The following is a 22,789-nucleotide window of genomic DNA, read 5'->3' as shown; positions in this document are numbered from 1 at the left end:
AGTTCACCTTTTCATAGTTCACCTTTTGTCTGTGAGTGAAATTCACATAATTTTGAAATGTTTCATTTGTCAAGAGATAGTGGTGGATGCTGTGCTTTGCCTACATCCACAGTTCCCATGTAGGAGCTTTGGGTAGCAATCCCAGGCTTTTTCCTCTCCAAGTTGCTGTCAAAGAATAGGCAAAATCACTAGGGTAGTCAGCATGCCAAATGCAGAAAGTAAAGTAAAATGGGCTATCAGAGGGAACCTGAAGTGGGGAGACAAGACAGGGAATATTTGAAGCAGAGAAAGGTAACTCTTACTCCATTGATGCAGACTCAAGTTTGAAAATCTTGATGAGAGGGGGGAAAAAATTCAAGCCACAAGGTCTGGATTTTTTCGATAGTTGTAGTCCATACAAAACAGCAATGATGTATGAGAGAACTAAAGACCAGAGGAGAGAGGGGAACCTGGAGAATGAGATGGGTGAGGCAGGAGGGCCAGGTCAGTGCTAAGTGGGATGAGAGCACGGGAGCCTGCAGGAGGAGGGAGCTGCCTAGCAGCTGCCAGGTGGGCATAGCAGAGTGCAGGTGAAGGAAAACTTGCCCTCCAAACTCTTCCCTAGTCATGCTGGTTTTCCTGCTCTCATCTGTAACACCTGGAAAAAGAAGCATTACAGCTCTTGTTCTGTCCTGCCTGCCTGTGAGCCCTCAGGGATTTTGAACCACAAGGAATCCACATGTTGTTTGGAGCCATTGAACTGTGCAGGGTAGGCTGCCACCAGGAGCTCCTTGGGCTCTTTGTAACATGCCTACTGTGCCTCCTGCTCCTCACAGGCACAGCGAACCGAGCTGGAGAGCCTGAACGCTGGCTATGTTTGTTCTTGACAATTTAAATTAGACCCTTGCATTTAAGGCATGTTTTTCTATTTTATCTACTGCCTGAATCTCAGATGCTGAAATAGTCACAAAGCTCTTAGTTCTTTGGGGAGCAAGACATGGGTTTTCCCCAGTGGCACAGTGATAGCTTCTGATCCGCCAGCCTCCCGCTGTCCACTGTCATTGCAGCTCACAGTCAGTGAGTGGCCCGAGGAATAGCTGGCACTCAAGGACCCCCCTCCAGTGCCCATAACTCTGAAACTACATGACATCTTAACCTTTATGAAATTTCTTCAAGACAGCATTTTAAAACACCCAAATCTTTCCTGACCTTTACATTTTAGTAGAGGGGGTTTGTTTTGTTATTTTTTTAAATTGATGTTCCTATTTTTTTTTCTTTAGCTGTGGCATTTTTACACTGGTTCGAGAGGAACTTTGCTTTGCCCTTCCCATCCTTGTTGAGTCCAATCATTAATCATAAAGGGAAAGTACTACAGTCTCAAGCCTAACTTTATAATGTTTTTATGTTTGTGACATTTTATCTCTCTCAGCCAGTGGGAAGTTGCTATCCTTTTAATTTGTTAGGTTTCTGTTTGACTTTAGATGCTGACTTCCTTTGTGGCATCTCATCCTCATTGTCACCTGCTGTGGCTTGGTGATTTTGTATCAATGTACAGATGATTCGGGGACTCACCCAAGGGGATCGGTGATTGGTGCCCTGGATCATCAGGTAGCTGACCCCTTTCATATGTGGGGAATCAAGATATCTTCAAGAGAAAGCTAGTGGTTCAATTTGACAGTAATATACTGCCTAAATCTAGAATAAATCTGTTGAGTACTTCAGCAAATCTGATAGTGCAAAGCTGACACAAGCAAGGAATCAGTCCTGGCATTTTTACACAAAACTGTGAATATTTGTGAAATAATGCAAAAGCTTTACAGTTTTTTCTATGGCTCTTGCTCTTTTTACTCTAAGTAGAAGCTCTGTATCCTGAAGCGTGCAGCGCTCTCCTGTAAGACTTCTTTTTTACAAAGAGAAAACTCCACATTTGTATCTAGTTATTACCTAATACAATCTCATCAAATCTTTCATGATATCAGGCAATTACAACACTCAAGGCTCAGAGTCTAAATACTCTCTAGTGGTCCTTTTGGATTTGTTTGTATAGCATGGTTCTGTTGCAACTGGAGAACACAGACACAGCTTTGTAGGCACAAAGATGAGTTCTGCTAAGCCTGTGTAAGTCCCTGCTCTTTAGCCCAAAAAAACTGAAGGTCAGTTCAAAGCTGCTTGTTGAGGGAAACTAATCCTGCAAACAGTACATTCACTGGCCATTATTTCCAAATCCAAACTATCTTATAGTCATGAAATGGAAAGTTTATGGGGAAAACAAATGCTGCATTTATTACTGTGATGCAACATTCATAAAATATATTTCATTGGGGGGGAGTTTACACAGGGGGTAATGAGATTTTTCCTTTATACATTATTTACAACTGCTTAATCCAGGTGCTGTAGGTTATTCTTTTATCCCTCAGTTTCACAGCTACAAAACACTTCAGTATTTCTAATTTATTTTTGCTTACAATACAGATGTTCTCAATTGTGTCTCTAACTACATTTCAACTGTTATGATCGCTTTTATTTGTTTGTGTCACTGTACACTTAGAGGTTGAATGTGCACTACACAATAGTCAGGTTCCAAGAAGGCTATAAAAAGCCTCTGGTGATTTAGTTACCAACAAATTAAACTATGCCTAACAGTAATATCTTTATCATTAGTGGTTTTAATCTTCAGATTATTTCCTTGCTGTTTATATTCCTCTGTGCATGGGCTCTTATATCTTCACATAAAGATTTCATCCTTTTAAACAGCATTTTTCAAGATGACCATTTGGAAACAACATTTGGAGGAACATTTGGGTTGCATCCTCTAACTAAATTTCCAAGCTGTTGGTAACGGACTAAAGAAAATGTGGTCTGCACTGAATACTAAAGAGCTGCAAATGTAAGAGCCTTGAAGGTTATGTGTAAATATTGACATTTTTATTTTATTTAGCATACAAAAATGAACTTGCAATGTTGCTTATCTGATCATACAGCAGTGACTGCATCTGCATCATCTGAGATGTATTCCTCACACTTCTGACTTTCATAGGTGTTCCAGAGTTTTTCCTCTGGGAATGTTATTGATGTCTCTGATTAGGGAACAGATATCTGGGGACTGAGTGTCCATATAGGAATATGTCAACCAAGAGGCAACAAATGGAAGCAGAGAAAAAAAAATCCTTTCATCTTCAAAGGCCATGTTATATGTGCAGATATGAGTCCCAATAAAACCATTAAGGTTCTTTCCTGGGATGTGTAATGGGACTTTAGGGCACTCAGCATCCAGCAAAACAGGGTCTTCAGTTCATCCTAGAGGAAGCAGAGAAAAATAACTGTAACATTACATATACACCAGCTGTTCTTTACACTTAGCCATACTGTCCTTTCCCCTTGAGTGTGAGTCTGTTGTCATTTGTTTTTAACCAAAGCTTTCTGTGGAAACCGCAGGGTCTTCATATTTACATGCTCTTTTTTTTAAAACACTGAAAAAGACCCTGATGTGCAGATAACAAAGCTTGCAGTTCTTCAGGGATGTTATTTATACTAAATTAATTTATATCTTAAGTACTAAGATGGCCACTGTGCAGTTCGTAATTCCAGGGCATGAAACATGAGGGCCTCATAATATTCCCCTTAAAATCTAGTCAGAAAACCATGAAATCTTGGCTGTTCACATGACAGATCTGAGTAACTGCTTCATGAATGCCACTACATACACCAAAATCCACAGTAATGATTTGAGAACACATTAGTTCTCTCCCTGGACAGCCTAATCTGAACACCAACACTATCAGGAATTTTTCTAAAGTATCTGGTTCCCCTTTTTAGTACTCCTAGTTCCTGCATAAAACAGTGACATGCTGTTTGCATCAGCTGGCTGCCTCTTGTGCTCCTCTGGGGGTGTCTTGAAGATTTTTTTTTTTTTTTTTTTATTTCCACATGTGAGAGAAGGATTTAATAAATTGCAGAATCATAAATTTCATTAAGGGAGTGGGAGGAAGAACAGTAACTTCTTTGTGCTACATGGAGTCTATGTAATTTACATAATTATTGCCTATCTCTTTAGCAGATAGAGTAATTAAGAAATGACCATCATGGTTCTTGTTTGGTGATTGTCCTTGTTCTTCTATACACTTAATTTTACTTATTTGCTAAAAAGTTTCTGACTCTCCCAGTCACCTGTTTTATTGGACGCAGTGGTGAACCTTACCAAAAGGTGCAGTACTCTGTCTAGAGAGCTGCTTTGCCCAAATCAGAGAGTTTGTCCCTCATCTACTTGTCTTGAAGAAAGCCAGGCATCAAGGTAATCAGGCCATCATGCATTTGGCAGCTCATGCACAATATGGAGAACACATGTTATTTACCCTTTTAGATTCATTTTTCTCTGCCTTGCATAATTCGCCACACTCTGTATTAGTCAAAACTTCTGAGAAGGTGCTTTCTGTGCTTCCAGAGTAGTCCCATAGTGGCAATGGAGCACAGTGGAAATAAAAGGCAAGAGACACATGCCAAGGATGAAGTGTGTTCTAGAAGGGATGAACCTGCATCCCTCACCTGCAAATATGACCAAGGGTGATCCTATGGTGGCTGGTAGGTACTTCTCTATTTATCCAGTTTGTGGCTTCTAGCTGGGCTCATGGAAAAGCTTCATTGCAGCTGGCAGGGAAATGTCCCATGCCAGCCAGATGAGTGACAGTGCTACAGTATTAACCTTCATGGTCATATAGTCCAATGGACTGTGAAAATTACTTCTTCCTGCTTCTTCACTTGAGAGAAGCAGGGAAAAAGTGGGCAGTGGAAATTTCTGCCAGGACTAAGAAAGACTAAAAGGAGCAATAAAGACTCAAGCTTTTGGAAGAATCAGCAGCATTAGACATGAAAGTGGATCAGGATAGAATGCGTTATAACAGAAAGGTTCCACCTAATGGTGGGACTGAAAAAATCTGGTGTGATGGGAGGGAGGCTCAACAGTTGAAAGCTCTGAATTGCAGGAAAAAAAGATGGACAACTTAGAGGAACCTAATGTTACCCAAAACATCAAATGTTGCTGAGAATTTGGAATATGAGAATAGAACTTACTGTGTTTGAATTGCCTTGTGTGTCTCTGTGCTATCTAAGAGCAGTTTTGTTTGGGGGGATGAGTGCATATTATCATATTGCAGAAGAGATAACAAGCAAAAATCTTCCACTCAGTAAATATGTCAGAAAGGCCTGGAGCAGAAATGGTGCTACTGCCTACCTATATTTAATAGAAGCTTAAAATATCACTTGATTTACTGTGACCTCCAATTGTGGTTTGCATTTCAAGAAATACAGTCCAGCTGGAGAAGAGAGCAAAAAGCATATTCAGAAGTCTAAAAAATTAATTGCTCTGTGTGGAAGGACTGAATGATTGAGGATTGTCTAACCTAAACAAGGGTCTTAAAGAAGATAATGTGGCTTTTCAACTACATGAGAAACACTGTTCCAAAGAAAAGGATATCAAGGAAATGCTTTCCTATGTTTCTGAGGAAAGAAGTACCAACAAGCTTCAATTATGGTAAGAAATATGTCAGTTAATCATTAGTAAATATTTGGTATTCTCATAGGAATCTGGTGGCATACATCAGTAGATCAGGAAGCCGTGCGGTCTTTGTCACTGGACATCTTCAAGAATAGGCTAGACAGTGTCTGAAAGTAATGACAATGGCATAACAGAGCCTTTTTTGAACCTTATGTGTCTGGCCAACACAGAGTGGTCAACTGAAAGCCAATGAGCACCTAGTGAGTAAAATCTAACAAGAAATAGATAGATTCAGGTCACTTTTGCCTCTGGGACTTCAGGATGAGGTAGGAGGCAGCGAATCCCTTGTGCATTTTGACAATGGGAATCTCCCTCAATTTTGGAAGCAGATTTTTGTCAACTCAAAACACTTTTCCGTTGCCAAACCCATATACTACCTTCATGTTATCTAGAGAAAGCTTCAGCCAACTGGCTTTCATCCATGTCTTATCTCTGCCAGACACAAGGAAGCTGTAACATATGGCTTCAATGAAAAGGAGACGTAGAGCTTGGTGTCATCAGGATATTGATGACATTGTAGCCTATGCCATTTCACAATATCCTCAAGTGGTTTCATATGGGTTTTGAAAAAGAAAAGTAACAGCAGTGAACCCTCTGGTACTTTAGCTGCGAGTTCTGGGAGAGAAAAGAACATTTATCCATGCTTTTGGGATCTTCTTGACAGAAATTGTCAGAACACTTCAAAGACTTTCTTCTCTCCTATCAGCCATTTTGCCACAAAAGCAATGTGAAACAGCAACAGGAAGCAGACATCATGTCTGGTCTTTGGTCTGATTCAGATGCAGTGGCAAAGCACAGGAAGAATTAGCAATATTAAACTAAAATAATGTATTACAGTATGTATGTGTATGTATATGAGTCTGATGAAGTCATGTAACCATACCATGACAGAAATTACCTACCTTTGCTGTAAAATTGCTAATGTCACCAGTCCAAACCTACAATCTGACTATTAAGTGGAAGAATAAACTTTTTTGTAGTTTAGGAATTAAAACATTCAGCATAGCTGATTGTCTGCAGAGGTCGCTCAATGAGACTTGCCTTGACAGGACAGATAGGTAATGGCTTCATTGGTTTAATCAACCAATAAAAGTAACAGGTGAAGTGATGTGAGCCTTGTGTGGAAAAGGGAAGTTAGATCCCACTGATAAAATGGGGGAAGAAGATATAAAATCTCACATTAGTATTAGCAGTTACTCTGTAGGCAGATGTGTCTTTTCCCCCAGGCTTACATCCATCTGGAGTTCCAACCTGCACTGTGCCAAACAAGATTAACTTAAATGCCCAGCCATTTTGTTTGGAGTGTATCATTGGTATCCATCTTTGGTTGGTATACAGATTTTCTAGTAGTAATTGCTATGGTATCCAGTCTTGAAAGGTCTTTGTTTCTTATTTAAAAAACATATTAGTGTATTATTCATGTGTCACATTCGCTGTCATCAGTGATGACAAAACTGCACTCAAATTACTCACATGCCTCAGCTGTAATAATAGAAATAAAATAAATCCTCCAGAATCTAGTTAGCTCATCTTCCTCAACCATTTCAACATAATCACGGGGAGGGTGTCCCAGAGATCCCAGATACTCCACTTTTCAAAATAAAGACTTTTCAAAATAAAGCCTTATCAGTAAGGCCATCTGACTTTTCTTCCTTCCCTGCTGCGATATTTGGTGAACAAGACATAAACCATTCCAGTGAAATATTCAGGCCTGAAAAATGGTGCGTTTTGCACCAAAAACATGGAGGCTGACAGATGCCTGAGCAGAAAAGGAGATGGATGAGTGAGGTGTTGAAGCTGGCCCACCACCATCCCACTGTTAGAGAAAGGGAGTTCTACGTGCAAGAATTGATGTAGGGTAGATGTGAAGCAAAGGAGCAAAATTCATCTTGTTTTCTTCTAAGAGATGCCAGCTGAGCTGGAGTGATGCTGTGCAGTAGATTGCAATGAAAACAGCAGCTTGTGATAAGCTGACAGGAGCTGGACTGAGCATAAATAGCTTAGAAACATTAGTGGGTAAAGGCAAAGCTTTTGCTTTTGTGTTTTAAAAGGACATATTTGCTATGCTTTGCTTTTTAGAATATAACACATTGTGTTAATGCCAGCAACTGTATTTATAACACCTTACACTTTCCATGTGTCAAATTTTTGCTCTTATATATGCATTTTCTCCTTTTTTGAGCTATGGAACCATCATAATTATCTTTAGAACTTTGTGACCGAGGATATTAGACTTTCTCAGCATGACTAACTGTTTTCTCAAGACGTCCTGGCTGCAGTGGTGTAACTGTGCTGACATTTGCACAGATGGTCAGATGGTGCCTGGGACATGTCTGGTTGCAGTGCAGACCTGAAGATCCTAGATGAAGTAGCTGAGCCCTTGTGTTTTGGCTGATGTATAAGAAAACTGCTTCTCAGCAAACGTAGCCTGTGTTGTCCTTTCTGCTAAGGGAAAAATGGTGAGCCATAGCAAAACAATCCCACAGCTAAAACATATGTTTTGGCCAAAGGTCATAATGATTTATATCAGATATCTATGTGTATTTGTTCCATACCAACTAAAACATTTAATGTCCTTGGATAATACAGAAGAGGGCAAACGTCCACAAGTTTGACTGACTATGGGGGTTATATCACATTTGGTAAATTGTGCTTGAAAACCATGCAGGATGAGAACAAAATGGTGTAACTGGGAAATGGTCTTCTAGAGATGGAATCTGAATTTTGATTTCTCATTATGTGGAATAGTTTCCTCACTCTCAAGAGAGAGATTTTGCATCAAGGAAGCCAGTGGATGTTGTTAGGTTCACTGAGAAACACAGTCCTTCAGATACAAGGAGAGGAAGAATAGGCACGGCGTACTTTGGCGTACACGGGACGACAAACAGATTCAGTGAAATCTAGTTGTTTTCCAATTCCAATTCTGAGAATGAATCACATAATTTGTTTCAGATAACTGGCTAATGTCCGCTAGCTGCTGACAAGAATTTTCTGTCCTACTTTGTGATTGACAGCTAAGTAATTTGAATGGGTTTGAGCTGAGGGAGCTGTGGTTTGGCCTGCTGCATCTTGGTGCCAGGTCTCTTGCCACACTCTTTGCAGCTTTGCTACCAACTTTCTGATATGGACTTTTGTGTTTAACTTCCATTATTTCACTTGAACCCATTTGGGAAAAACTCATCATTGTAACACCATTTTAGAAGTGGCTTTTTGTGGATACAGCTAATGGAATTTATGCAGCAAAATGCTACTACTGAAGTCTTCTGATGAGCCACACAGACTAGAAAATAGCTGATTTAGGGTATAAGTGGGTAGGATGGCAAATGTTACCATGTGTCTGAAACTGGTTTATGCATATACCACTGTATTTTTTAGCAGTCCAGAGAATTACAGAAGCCTTCAGCAAATGTAGCTCTCTGTTTTAAGCACCAACATCATAACGAGTTTTTATATTCTTGCTCTGCTCTGCACTTGTAGTCCTGGAAGAGCTTCATGGACTTCAAGAGTCAAGGCAATACTGCAATTACATAGAATTAGAATGTCCTTTCTTTAGCAAAGAGATTAGGTAATGTAACAAAACCAATGAACCAAGGCCAGCTGTGGTGTAAACAGTGATTTTACTTCTCAAGCCAAATTCTTAAATGGTGCAAACGAACCTGCTGTGTTCTAACAAACCCTTTTTTTTATCTTCTTTGTGTCAGTAGCATAGACAAAAGGGTTGGAGTGGCAACAAAAAAAACTTATTTAGTATCTTATATGTCTCACAACTCTTCTACTTCATCTTTTCTTTGTTACTGCTTTTCCTGCTCCATGCCCATTTCTGCACCTACTGATGTAGAAGCAGAACATGGCCAAAGACTGACAATACTTACATCAAGATCCATATATAAAAGGGTATTTGAAGTAGTCATCACTTTGCCTGTAGATTTCAGAAGTTTGGATCTCCAGCTAGGGCAGATTTAAACTTCTTCGAAGTATAAAGGTAACTCAGGTGGGTTCAAGGAGTTGTGTGTAGCAACTGGGAGCAAAGCACTGAGATAAACAGGTACGTGCTGATTCTTGTGATTAGGCCAGAAAAGCTCTCTCACTGTTGTGTGCTGTAGAGATAGATCTTGTAATCAAGGACTGAATGTTTGAGGCTTTGAGCACACACTTCTATAATGAAACATCTAACAGGTGGAATTGCTGGGCCTGCAACCAGGCTTTCTTGTTCTGTGGCTTTCTGAGATCAGAAAATATCTGTTTGATGCCTGGGGAGCAAATTCTCAGCTGCTGAAGTTCCACTGTTGCAGGTTGGTGTTGTTCAGGACTGTGGAAGAGTCCCGGCTCATTCCCAGTCTGGAAGCAGTGACTAGGAGCTGCTCTAAGCCGCACACTGTCATGTGTCACTGCACTGGTGTGTGCCAAGAGATGAAGTAAGCAACACAGAGGGCATCTGGAAAGAGAGAAGACAGGAGAAACTCCATTTGGCAGATGTTAGAGCACAGCAGGCTTCCAGCAGTTTATTTTGAATGTATTTGTTTGCTAAATAGCCATGCTTTACCACAGTGGAGTATCTTCAGCTTCAGTAATATTTTGCCATTATTATTAAAGACCAAAGGGGACAGCAGTTACAGGAACATGGTGATGCTCCTGACTAGGATTCACTGTTCATTAACCTTTCAGACACTGTGTGATTTTAGAAGGGCTGTTTTTTCCTATTTTTTTTCTAATTCTTGTAGTTCTCAAACACTCCTGTTTTAATAGCAAGAAGTTAAACTGCAGAAAGGTCATGTTATCTGGTTTGTGCATAGGCTGCCTCTATCACATTTGTGTGTAATCAAAGAAAATATAATTACAGCTCTGCAAATTTGAGGCCAAATCCTGCAGTTTAGTCTGCTCATCCCCTGCTCACATAAATGGGTGAGTCCTTGGGTTTTGCTTGCCCAACAAGTACCATCCTGTATTAACAGCGAGGAAATCTATTCTAGGATTTAGAGCAGCTGGCTTATTAAATCCATTAGACCAACTGAAACCTTAGTATCAGGCAGCAGTGATTCTTCAGAAATTACTGGAGCTGTACCAGTCTTACATTTCAAGACTGAGATCGGAACCAAACCCGGTTTGCTGAAAAATAAAGCAGTTCTGTCATTTGCTGGTAATGATGATTCACTGTCCCAAATCATAAATCTATGTCCAGGCTGAAGTTGTGCACTATAAATATGTTACATGGACTCCATGGGGTGCTCTTCTAAATAAGCTCCACAGTGTTTACTAATAAGTCTCTTTTTTCTTCTTCATGCAGCTTGTCCTCTAAGGGTAATAGATGTTTCTGCACTAGCATTTTGATCCAATCCTATTAAAACCATTTTAAGTTCCAGGAAGACTTTTGATCTTTTTTTTTTCTTCCAAAACTAATACAAATATTCACAAATACAGGGTCATGCTGTCTGTAACCACATACTTTTAAATCCAAATATTTGAGGTGGGATTAATGAAAGGGAGTGGTTTACATCAGGGTTTCCCAAAACAGAGTATGAAGTGCTGGGAGGGAGAGATAAAAAAGCAAATTATCAATTCTGCTTCTAACATTGGTACCATTTTGTATGTGAGAGGGGAGAGGATGAATGGAAGAATTCACCAGGGAGAGAGACACAGAGCAGAGTCATTTTCAAAGTTCTGGTTTACAGAATTTTAAAAGGTAAATGCACTTATTCCTAGGCTGTACAATAAGGTGAATTGTTCAGCATCAGCTGGCTCCTAGTTGTCCCTGACTTCACAATGTTTACAGCATTCTCCACTCAGGTAATAGTGCCTTAGAAATCCTCTGGCCTGTGTGAAAATGCTGTGCACTTCTTGCTTACCAAGGGACTTAATGTAAGAGGACTCAGTGTTGTAATGTTAAATGCCAAAGGACCAATACCTGAAAGGTCTAAGACTAAAAGCATCAGACTACACAATTTCCTATTTACTATAGATGGTATATTTAGTAACTAATCATCCAACCTAATAATATAAAATAGTATTTGACAAAAAGGTCAAGTGTTTAATATTAGGGCTAGGAGAGTCATAAAAATCTATGAGGGGAATGCTCCATGGAACAGCCAGCCAGCCAGCTGCAGCTCCCGGCTCTGTCACTGTATCTCTCAGTTTCCCCTTTCATTCTATAAAAATGTCACAGTCTCTTAAGCTCAAATGATTCCATACGTTTCCTGCTTCTGGAGGATGTAACTCTACGTAGGCTCAGTTCCCTGTTGCCAGACCAAACAGCTCTGTCTCTGAAAGTTTCCCCTCTTTAAGTCTTCTAGAACTCTTCAAAAATTGTCATAGTTTATGGTGTAAACAAAAGTTCCCCGGATATTGTGGAGGACTCTATTTTATGGAAATCCCATTAGAATGCAATGAAAGAGACTTTTTAAATTCAATAATTGCTTTATAAAACCTAGCAGACTTTATGTTCCAAGTTTGTCAGCCAAATGGACCTCAGCCAGAGGAGGGAGAGGGAGTGAACCAAAGTGAGAGCTGGTGTAAATGGGCCCAACTTTCACGTTCTTTTTGAACTTGACCAACACATGCAGGGACTAGAAGGAGCCACTGTTGCTGCTTGCTCTGTAGAGCAACCTAGGCATCAGCCATGTTTAAGAACCTCATTTTCACTGTAAAACATAAAAACAAAACACAGAAACACTATCTGAGACTAATTGCTGTACTCAGATCCAGGCTGGAGGACACACGTAAAAGATTTTATTCTTAATACTGTCCTTCCTTAGCTCCCATCTCTCTGATACTTTTCCCACACTGTTATTCATGACTCCTTTCATGACTGTTGGAAGTTTGGACTTTTTATCACCTTCTATTTGCCTCCAGGGACTTCATTTTATTTCTGCCCATGGGATCCCACTTCAATTGCAGCTGTTTGAATTAACATTAACTTGCTGCATCTCCTGTCTGAGGAAAGTGCAAGTGCTGTCATGGCCAGGAGAACAAACAGGTGACTCAGTTCCATCCTGTAACTAATTTCTGTGGCATTTTTGTAAACTCATGTGGTTTAATAACATGTTGGGGGGGGGTTGGTTTTTTTTTTTGTTTGTTTGTTTTTTTTGTTTTTTTTTTTTTTTATCAGAAACTATATACTATGGGGTGGGGGGGTATTTGGAAATAAAAATGGGACACACCTTTTAATTCTCATGAAAGCATTTTCATGGGAAGCCTTCTTACAACAACAGAGTGAGAACAAGTTAAATATTTTGTTTCAAAGGGATTATCCCTACCCAGCAGGGAACAGCTGGCATAAAACGCTGATCCACCTCCCATTGCAAACAAGAGCCAAACTCCTGTTGATTTCATTGGTACAGAATCAAGCTCTTATTAAGTCCATGGCCAGCTTTGCACAACTTCTGTCCCTGTCTGCTTCTCTTACATATAGGCCTGACCCTCTCTGGCCATGGAGAACCCAAGCTGAGTTGTGGCTGTAGAGAAACTGAAAGCATTCTAGGATGTAAATGAGTAAATTAGTATAGCAGCTTTTTCCAAATATGTTCAGTTGTGGAGTATATCACAAGTAGCCCCACTGACTTCAGTCTAGCCCATCTGTCTAGATAGCCAAATGATAAGCAGCAAGTTTTATCCAGGATCTTGACTTGCTAAAATGAGGCAGTTCCCTTTTTTTTCCTGGTTTAACATGGCTCCTATCTAGGTTTTCATTCCTTTATTCAGCCACTTGAAAAGGAGCATTTCAAGTTTTGCATACAGTTATATTGTAGTATATTTAATAAAAGAGCACCAGTTACTCAAATGTTTTGAAAAATATCACTCTCAGATCTAAGAGCAGCTACAGACTTATTTCCTCTCCAGAGCATTCACATTAAGGCATAGATGTATATAGAACTCTTTAGAGAAAATACATTAATTACAAAAAAGAACTAGACAATTTGTAGGATCTTAATCTCTGATATTGATAGACTTCCTGTTACCCACATCCAGTCCTGTCATGGTTATATTGTTTGAATGTGTTTCTGCTAAGTGGCAGAGCAGGCTGAAACTATTAGTGGCCAGGAACTGGGAAAAAAGTAATTACAATAATTTCACAATTATAAGCTACACTGAGTATAAGCCACACTTCCAGGTGCCTGCAACTTTTTGTTCTTTGTCCATACATAAGCCGCACCTGATTATAAGCCGCACATTACAATACAGAGTGTGATAAAAGGTATCTGTTCTATCACCATGTGTTGAGGGTGGGGGCAGTGATCCTTATCTCAACGGCAGATATTCTGCTAATGGGCCATCCATTGAAACCAGGTGGGGCATTTTTCTTTATCTTTTCACAACCCATGCTTCCTCCAGCCAGTCATTTTCTGCTAATGGCCATTGAGTCCCACTGTGTGAGTGATAAAATTACTTCATCCCATTGGAAGTTGCTCCAGCCAAGGGGAAGAGCCCAACATTTCTTACCAAGATGAAAACAGAGGTTTTGTGACACTAAGGTAGCCCCTTTCTCCACTGGACTCCAGAGGAAAACTGCACCTCGTACAGGAGCACTGCTTCAACTGAATCACATCTGTCACTGCAGGAGGATGCAGCCACCATTTAATGGGACTGCTGCCAACACCCTGCCTGACGGGGTGTCAGGTTGTACTCTTGACTTTGTCAGGGTTTGGAGTTTGTTTCTTTGTAGTACTGTATTTCTATTTTAATTTCCCTAGAAAAGAACTGTTATTCCTAATTCCCATATCTTTGCCTGAAAGCCCCTTGATTTCAAAATTATAATAATTTGGAGGGAGGGGGTTTACATTCTCCATTTCAAAGAGAAGTTCCTGCCTTTCTCAGCAGACACCTGTCCTCCAAACTAAAACAGCAACTTTTCGTTCTTTGTCCGTATATAAGCCGCACCTGATTATAAGCCACACTTTGGGTTCAGACCAAAATTTTAGTCAAAATGGTGCAGCTTATAATCGTGAAATTACTGTACAAGTGATTGGGCTGTTAAGAGCCTCATTGTATGGGACAGTGAAAAAACTGGACCTGTATTGTCATATGTCATCTGAAAGTTAGCACTATGAACAAGATGTTTTCATATCCTTTCTAATACTTTGAGATAGACCAAAGTTTATCATAGCTACCTTCATTTTACTCAGTTAATAATGAATGATCAGTGAAACATTTTGGAATAAGAAAGCTAGATGATTCATGTAATGTCTGCTGTGAAACGTTTTCAAACTTTAAAGCCTACAAAGAGAAAGGTAGCGGTATTTTTTAAAAGACAAAAAAAGTAGGCAAGATGAGAATTTTTAATGGAATAACATAGTTAGTGAGATCATCATACAGGTCTAATTTTTTTGATAATCAGATTAAGTTTCATTCATGTTCAACATTTGCATGAGTTCTCAAACAATGAAACTGTCTTTGTGGACCTTTCTTTGACTTCATGACCATCATGATTTTCAGGGATGAAAGTAATGCTTTGATGATAATGGTGTGATTGTGCATGTGCTGTATAAACTGCAGTTTTTGACTGCTGGGGAAGGTGCTGTGTAAAAAGCTGTCTTTCTTCTTTTTACTTAGAGATATAAAGATACCAAGATATGAAGATATAAAGAGTCACAAATCTTGCTCAACTGTTCATGGATAAAAAAGTATCCCAAAATTTTACCACAACAAAATTATGTACATAGCATTCCTGTTACGCACACACCTCTGATAAGTCTCCACTAAGAATAAAGAGCCAAATTCTCTTCTGGAATAAAAATCACAGGTTTTTTTGGTGTCTAATGAGCTTCCACTACCTTTTCCAGCAGAGACCTTGGTTACTAGTACAGAATTCATGTAAAGAGACAGGTCTTTACCTCTCCAAATTCTACCGTCAATGTTTGGAGACTTCTTTTACCTTTGTGCCAGTGCACAGATAGTAGTATAATATGATGCATGCATGACTTCATCATAAAACTTCAATTTGTGGAGCCTGTGGGTGGGGAATTAAGTGTCCTATTAAGTAGTCTGCAATAATAATTGACATTCCTCTTGCATCGTATTCACAAGTATGTAAGGATCTTGTTTCTGAAAGACTGGACATGCTGAACCGTTATTCTGTAGTATTTTAGTCCCTGTGCTTTTGTATTGTTAGAGCTACTTCTGAAATTCATGGCTGGCTGAAAATTTGATGTAGTCTAGGTTGTACTAGTTATGAGAAGAAAGTGTTGTGAGAGTCACAAACTGCTTTTATGTAACTCCATGTATCTACAAAGAAAGGACAATTATTTGTTTTTCTGACCACTGGACAAGTCAAACAGCTATAAAAATTAACTAAGTTCATCCAATTGCCTGTGGGACCTCTTTCAACCAGAGCCCACTCCTTATGCTCACCCTTGGCCTCTCATGGGGATGCACTGGCTGCATGTCCTACCACCTCTCTTCATTTCTGCAGTGCCTCTGTGGCTTTTCTTCCCACCCAGTCTGGTGGTCTGTCAGTGCAATATTCAGGAACTGTGCTTCTCTCATAGTTCATGTCTCTGATGAGACTGGCCTTGTCTTTGCTGTGTGCAGTGACACATGCCTGCACTTTGCTTGAAGACTGAGTATCTTCACTGAAGAGTTGAGTTACTCCTTCCCAGCTAACTCAACTGAAGGGCAGTGACTACAACCAGCTCTGACATTTCATCCCTACACTTCTATGTCTGGTTTATATCAAAATTATTCCTACAATTCCTGCCATCATCAAAAAGCAAGTCTGAAAAGAAGAGGAATAAACATAGAGTGGTTTAAAATTGTATACTAGGAGTAATTAAATTCTTAGTAAGAGGCTTCTGTCATTTCTCTATTTTCACTCACCATGAGGAGGACAGCATGTTCTCATCTCTGTAGAGTCACATAAATTACTTGATTAAAGTGCATGTTGCAGAGCTTAATCTGGGCATTTGGAACCTCCTTGCTGTTTTCTCAAGGTATTTGTATGATAGATGAAGGGGAAAAAAAAGTCCTGTGCTTAGTTCATCTTGTTATATTGTAGATATATTTTCCAGACATTTGCAAATAGAGTAAAGAACAAGAGTTCTTCAGCTATTTAAAGTCTTTGAAAGAAGAAAGGCAGTTTAGATTACCAGCAGCCTACAATGTGCGTGGCACAAAAATGTCAGTTTTAATGGCAAAGTTCAGGATAAAACTGTGTCAGCTAATTTAATCATTTACCATGAAATACCAGTTATCTTAATCTTACATGCAGTCCTTAAGTCTGCTGCATATTTTTGTGTAATTGAATCCTGTCCCTAAAAGGGACGAAGCAGGGAATTTGCTTTTTAGTGAAAAGTTAGGCTCTAAATGTTCCTGCTTATAAATTGTATTTGTGACATTGTCAGATATTTTGATAGTGAGCAGCTAATATTTCTGATGAGCCTATTTTTTCTCTGTTTCCTATTTGTCTTCCATGCTACAGAAATCATATTAGTATTCAGTTTCTATGGAACTTAACTGAATTCTCTGGAAAAAACTGCAGATATTGTTCCCAGAACTTAAGGCAAATAAATTAGTATCTAACCCAGATGACACATTTTATTCATGTGGTTTGCTTTCTGTCTAGATACCTGATACATTACTTCATCAGCAAATTCAACAAGGCCAAGATGTCTTCATTTTCCTTCAGAGCAAGAGCAGTAAGAGCAGTGCGGTGGAAGCATTGGTCTTCTGTGGCCAGCCGGCGAGAACCCATCAACAGCTGTGATGAGCAGAGCAGACATGGGAGACAGGAGGCAGCTGAAGCCAAAGAGGACCCACGCCTGGAGCTGTGTCTGTGTGATTGGAGCAGAGAGAGGCCAGGACCCAAGGAAATCCCAGCAGCAAGGGAAAAAAACAGATTGACTCTCAGTGACTCATTTAGCTCCTGGATTGGACAGATCTCTCCCCTGCTGGCAATTTGGCTGAGCATCAATAGACAGATACCAGGATGAATAGCTTAAAATAATTAGGGGTTGGGAATTTGCAAAACTGCTAGCCATCCAATTCTTTACTGTGCAATGCGAGGCAGAAAAAAGAAATTACATTTAGGTTATTAAATATTAAGTCAGTGGATTTACTTCCATTTGGTGCAGAACAGGAAACTGGCTAAAATTCAACATTTATATCATTGTGTTGATGGTCTGTTTATCACTGAGCAAGTAAGTGCCTTTTGGCAGGTCAAGCTCTTTGACACATGGGGCAAATGTGTGCTTAATTTCTCCCAAACAGAAGAATTAATATAATAATAATTAACATAGATGAGAACAGAATTAAAATCAAGTGCAGTCAGGAGTTCAGTTTAATGCCAGGTGTCTCACATTCTAGATGTTCTGGGGCCAGATTTTTCCTGTTGAAGGTAGCAGGGGTTTTGCCTTTGGCACTTACGGGAGCTGAAGTGGGCCTTGGATGTAAAGAGACAGGATTCCCAGTACTTTCTATTTAATGCATAAAACCAGAAGCAACAGGCTCATTTAGTAGCAGAAAAGGTCAGTTAAAATTATAGAGACATCCTTTGGAGCAAATCCTCTACCTTGTATTTGCATATTTATGAATTAGAGATTACGACAGGCTATTTCATTTATTAGAGCAGCACTGCTATAGTTAATAGTGTGTCAGTATTTCCATTATAAACCCCGTTTTGCAGTGTTTAATATCTCAGCCAGTTAAAATCACATCAGGAAGCATGTTGGTCTTATGTTGCTGGCCAGGTGCAATTTTTTTGTTATGGATTATTTTCAATAATGAAATACTGCTCATCATATATGCAGATGAGCCACAGCATTTCTGTTGGAGGGACATAGCAAGGTGCGTAGATCCATTGTGCCTTTGTTTTTCTTTAGGAAAGAAGGGATAAGAGGGATTTGACCAATCCTGTCAGCTGTGGCCTTGTGTTTGAAGAACACTTTTTCAAGCAACTGCTGTCAAAGGAAACACTGGTTTTCAGTGGGAAATCAGGTTGCTGTCTGCTTGCCAGTGGTGACCAAGGTAAACAGGTGAGGATGGTTACCCTGTCCCTCTTAAATTTCTTGTCTACCAGTCATGGGTGAAGCACCCCAGGCTAGAAAGCAGTTAACATAAAAGAAGAGCCTTGAGAAGTAACAGGCATCCCAATTACAAATTCAGAAAGCTGGCCTCTTTTTAAGTGTCTGCCAGCAGCAGAGAAGTGCAGGACTGTCATGACTTTATTGCTGATATTTGGGGTTGCTAAGTCTTTAGGGGCAGTTATGAAGCTGCTTGCATGTGTCCCTAAACTGAACAGTCATTATTTCAGCAGTCTTAGATGATTCTCCTTTCCAACAGCCCCAGTTTGCTTTCATAGAAGTGTTAATTCACTAAAAAGTAACTGCCTGGTGAGGGCAAATGTTCAAACTAAAATACCAATTTTAAACTTGCTAGGGCAGCAAAAAGTTACTCTTCAGAGTAGCTGAAAGAAGCTGGTGTTGCACTATAACCTCTTTCCCTATGAAAAGAGAAACAGCCCAAACAGAAACTCCTGGGGAATGGTTTGTTTTCAAGTCTTGAAAAATCATTTGCTGCCTCAGTAACTGACAAGTTAGAAATCAAATTCATGAAGAGAAAAGAAATGAAGCTATGTGCAAAATATCTTTTGCCCTTTTGCCTCACAAATGCAGTTGGAGTTGGGAACATAGTCTGTATTTTTTATCTTTCTCGCCATAAAGGTCTATGTGCACGACTGAGGGTTCTAGGGAAACTAGCCATGGCAGGCCAGAAACACTCTGAAACATCATATTCAATCCAGTTGGTGCATTGCAGCTAATCAAACTATGCCCTAGGCAAGACCCAGGGTTTGGCCTCTGTGCCATCTTCTGTAAATTTTGACTGAATTAAGATTAACAGCAAGTTTAGAAGTTACATTGCACAAATTTTTTTTAAGCACATGTAAGACAAGATTGCAACAAAAAAAGTCTCTGATCTTAAATCTCCCAAATGCATATGGAGAGCCAGACTTTTCATCCAGTATCTCATCAACATCATGAGAACCAAGAGACCAGATCAAGACACTCCACTCAGGCTTATGGAAAATCTGTTCCAAATCCAAGTGGCGAGCGCTAATCAGTAGCGCTTTCTTAAAACAACAGTATTTGGGATATTTTGTAAGTAATTGCTAACTAAAAGTGCATTTTCCAGACTCCTTCCAGAGTTGATGTTGAACAATCTTCCTTCCCTAGGCACATAACAGTGCCTTTTCAGCCAAAAATTATCTCTGGTCATGATAAGTAATCATAACTCAGAAGGAGGCAAACTACAGAAAATCAAACTGTTTTGAGTGCAAAACATACTTCATACTGGATACTTCAACAGTTTTTAAGAAAAGGTATAACCCAAAGTAAAGGGGTGGGGGGGAGTTCTGCCAAACATTTAGAAAATGTCATACATTTTAAAATTAAGTATGAAGTATTACATGCTGTTTGCTGGAAACTCTGTCCAGGCTCAGTAAGCTATCTCGACAGCATTGTTTACTAGATATATTTGTTATTCTTTGTCTTTAATTTGCAGTGACATAAAATCTTGCACAACTGACTTGAGTGCATCTTTGAATGCTAAAAATACTAATTATTATGTAATTAGTCAACAGGATGTGTGTAATTGTGCAATACTAGCATTCCTGGGTGTGGTTAAGTACATAGGTAGAATGCCAACACTCATCTAGATGTAGTATTATAAAATTACACAACAACATACACCCTGGGTGGATACTCTAATTATATTTTACATTTAAACAATAGCTACATTAGCAAAATAGAACTTATTATTTTAAAAAATATCTTCCCACAGGCATGGATCACAGTAGATGATGGTAATAATATTGCCCAAATAGAGTATCTTCCCTCTCCCAAGGGACACAGCCTTCTTCATAAACGTACAAATAGGAGACAAAAACCAGGCACAAAGAGCCCTTCATTCACTCATGGCATAAAACCACCCCAAAACAGACACGTGACAATTGCTGAGTCATGCACTGGAATAATTGAAGGCAGAGAATCACCAGGAAGGACTTTCTATCTCATGAAGAATCACATGAAATTAGCCAGAAATGTGACTAGAACTGTTATATTTTTATGACTTAACAGACATCAGGACAATCCTTAAACCATGGTGGAAACAGAGCCACACAGTGAGTCAGATTCTTCTTTGAACTCACCCAGGAAGATCTAGGTAACAGCCATCAAATGTCTTGAGCATTTGAGTTAATTCTGGTCTCTGCTAAGATTTACTGCCAATGTGGTGTAAAAGTCTGCTGCACACCCAGCCAAAACTTCCCTGCCTGGTCATCTCTCATTCTTCCTGTACATCTGCAGTGACTGACAGGTATGCTCTTCACTGGGGCCAGCACTACAGAGATGGTGACTTATGAAGTACAAACAGAAAATATGGCACACCAGTATTTACTTTATTTTGATATGGTTTCAAGGTGAGAAATCCAGAAGAAGAATGGAAAGGTGAAAATTCCAACACCAAAAGAAAAAAAAAAAAAAAACAACAACCCCAAAACCCCTAAGCTGTGACTCATCATTAATAAAAAATGTCAGAGCCTAAAGCTCTTTTTTTTCATGTGCCTGGGTGCAAAAGGGTGAGGTGCCCTCTGAGGATGATTTTATCTTTTACTTTTGAGTCTGAAGATCTTGGATGTGGTTTGGCAAGTTCATAAAAATATTGTGATGAAGTTGAGTTGCCATCTGGAAATGATACATACAGAGATATAAGAAAGCTTGAGGAGAAAACTGCAGATGCTGGAAGAAGAATCAGCAATGCACATGAATGAGGTTAAAAATTGCAGACAATTAGCTACAAGATGACTCCTACTAAATAAATCATCAAAGACTTGACAACTGCTTCCAGGTTTCTACTGCGATATTAGCTCATTGGAACAGTCAAAAGATGTTAATTTGGCCAAAGTTTTAGAAATGTGCTATTCTTGTTTGAATTAACAAATCAACCAACAAGGCCAATCTGTGCTGTCTTGCCAAGGCTATAAAGCTTCTAGGGAAGCTATTATATTTAATGCTCAGGATCAAGAGCCCCATGATATGCAAAATAAGCCTCTTTGTGTTAAATGAAAGCTGCATAGGAAAGAAAACCTGAGCTTGTCATGGAATTTCACATTTCGTTTCAGCATTCAATAAAGTACTTTGGATGTCCAATTTAATAGAGAAGCACAATTTATTTTTTCTGTATGCCGCCACAGATCAGGCCTTGCTCTGTTCTCATTTAGAGTTTAATCCAAGACTCAAAGTAAAATGAAAATATATCAGTTGCTTCCAACAGGCATCCAGTCAGTCTTGTGCTGTGGTTTTACTTAAATGTAAATTCAGTGCTAAGTTCCTCCCAATAAAAAGAGGGGTAAGTGATACGAGCCTGTACACTTAACTTTCTACCTTCCTGTTATTTGCTGCTGATAGAACCTATCCTTTGGCTTGCCAAAAACTTCTTAATTTGTCTGGTCTTTCTGCAGGGTTGACTGGTATAAAAAAAATGCTCACCTCGACCTTCTTTATTGCTACATGGAGGAAGCTCACTACAGAAAAGAGTACAGTTGTACTCTTTTCTACTGCTCGAGATTTACTTGTGTCCCTGGTGTGTTGTGATAAGCCTCTGAATGTCACTGCTGTGAAGGTTTTGTTCTTCCCAAAGACTCTCCTGAGGTTCAGTGAAGGCAAGTAGGGTTTGCTTGGGTTTAAAGGTAAATTGTGTATGTCACTATAATAAAGGGAAATATGCAAAGTGTTGGTTGAATTTAATAGGAATTTGGAATGTTTGACTTGTCACAAGGCCAGTTGGAATTATGTGGACTTCTGACATTGCTCATAGCAGGAGGACCTCACCCCTTGGTGAGTGCCAGGCCAAGGCCTAATTATCACATACATGCAACTTAAACCATGCTCAGAATTAGTCTTAAGGCTTACTATCACTTAATATAAAATAAGAAACATGATCTGAAAAAGACTAGGGAAAAATACTGAAGTTTTGCACATCAAAAAGGCTAATTAGAAACTCTTTTCTTTTATAACAAATAAGCCAAGCATATTGACATTAATTATAGGAAATACTCAAGGTTTGGAATAATCTATTGAAGAGCACAGATGTGTACCAAATCCTATGTAAATGAGTATGTGCAAGTGTTCTCCAGGTAACACATTTATTTATAACAAATAAGCTGTGTATTCAGGTTTCTTTTTAAGGGGTAGAACATCATAAAAGATTTCTCTCTCTTCCTTGCTCTTACTCAACACAGTGAGATAGTTATTTCTGTAGTTATACAGCTTCTTCCTG

At 39.3% G+C, this 22,789-nt stretch overlaps 1 long non-coding RNA gene across 1 annotated transcript; it reads left to right on the top strand.

Moving 5' to 3' along the window:
- The first annotated feature begins 1,526 nt into the window (after positions 1 to 1,526).
- On the top strand, positions 1,527 to 22,168 carry LOC117000417. Its single transcript, XR_004418759.1, has 7 exons — positions 1,527 to 1,587; positions 2,734 to 2,866; positions 4,421 to 4,557; positions 5,276 to 5,506; positions 12,377 to 12,500; positions 17,082 to 18,489; positions 21,972 to 22,168. It is a non-coding gene; the product is annotated as an uncharacterized LOC117000417 (long non-coding RNA).
- The last annotated feature ends 621 nt before the right edge of the window (positions 22,169 to 22,789 follow it).

The sequence above is a fragment of the Catharus ustulatus genome, chromosome 9 (assembly GCF_009819885.2).
Source record: "Catharus ustulatus isolate bCatUst1 chromosome 9, bCatUst1.pri.v2, whole genome shotgun sequence".
Lineage (NCBI taxonomy): Eukaryota > Metazoa > Chordata > Aves > Passeriformes > Turdidae > Catharus > Catharus ustulatus.
Note: the sequence above shows the minus strand (reverse complement) of the source record. Positions and strands in the feature narration are given on the sequence as shown.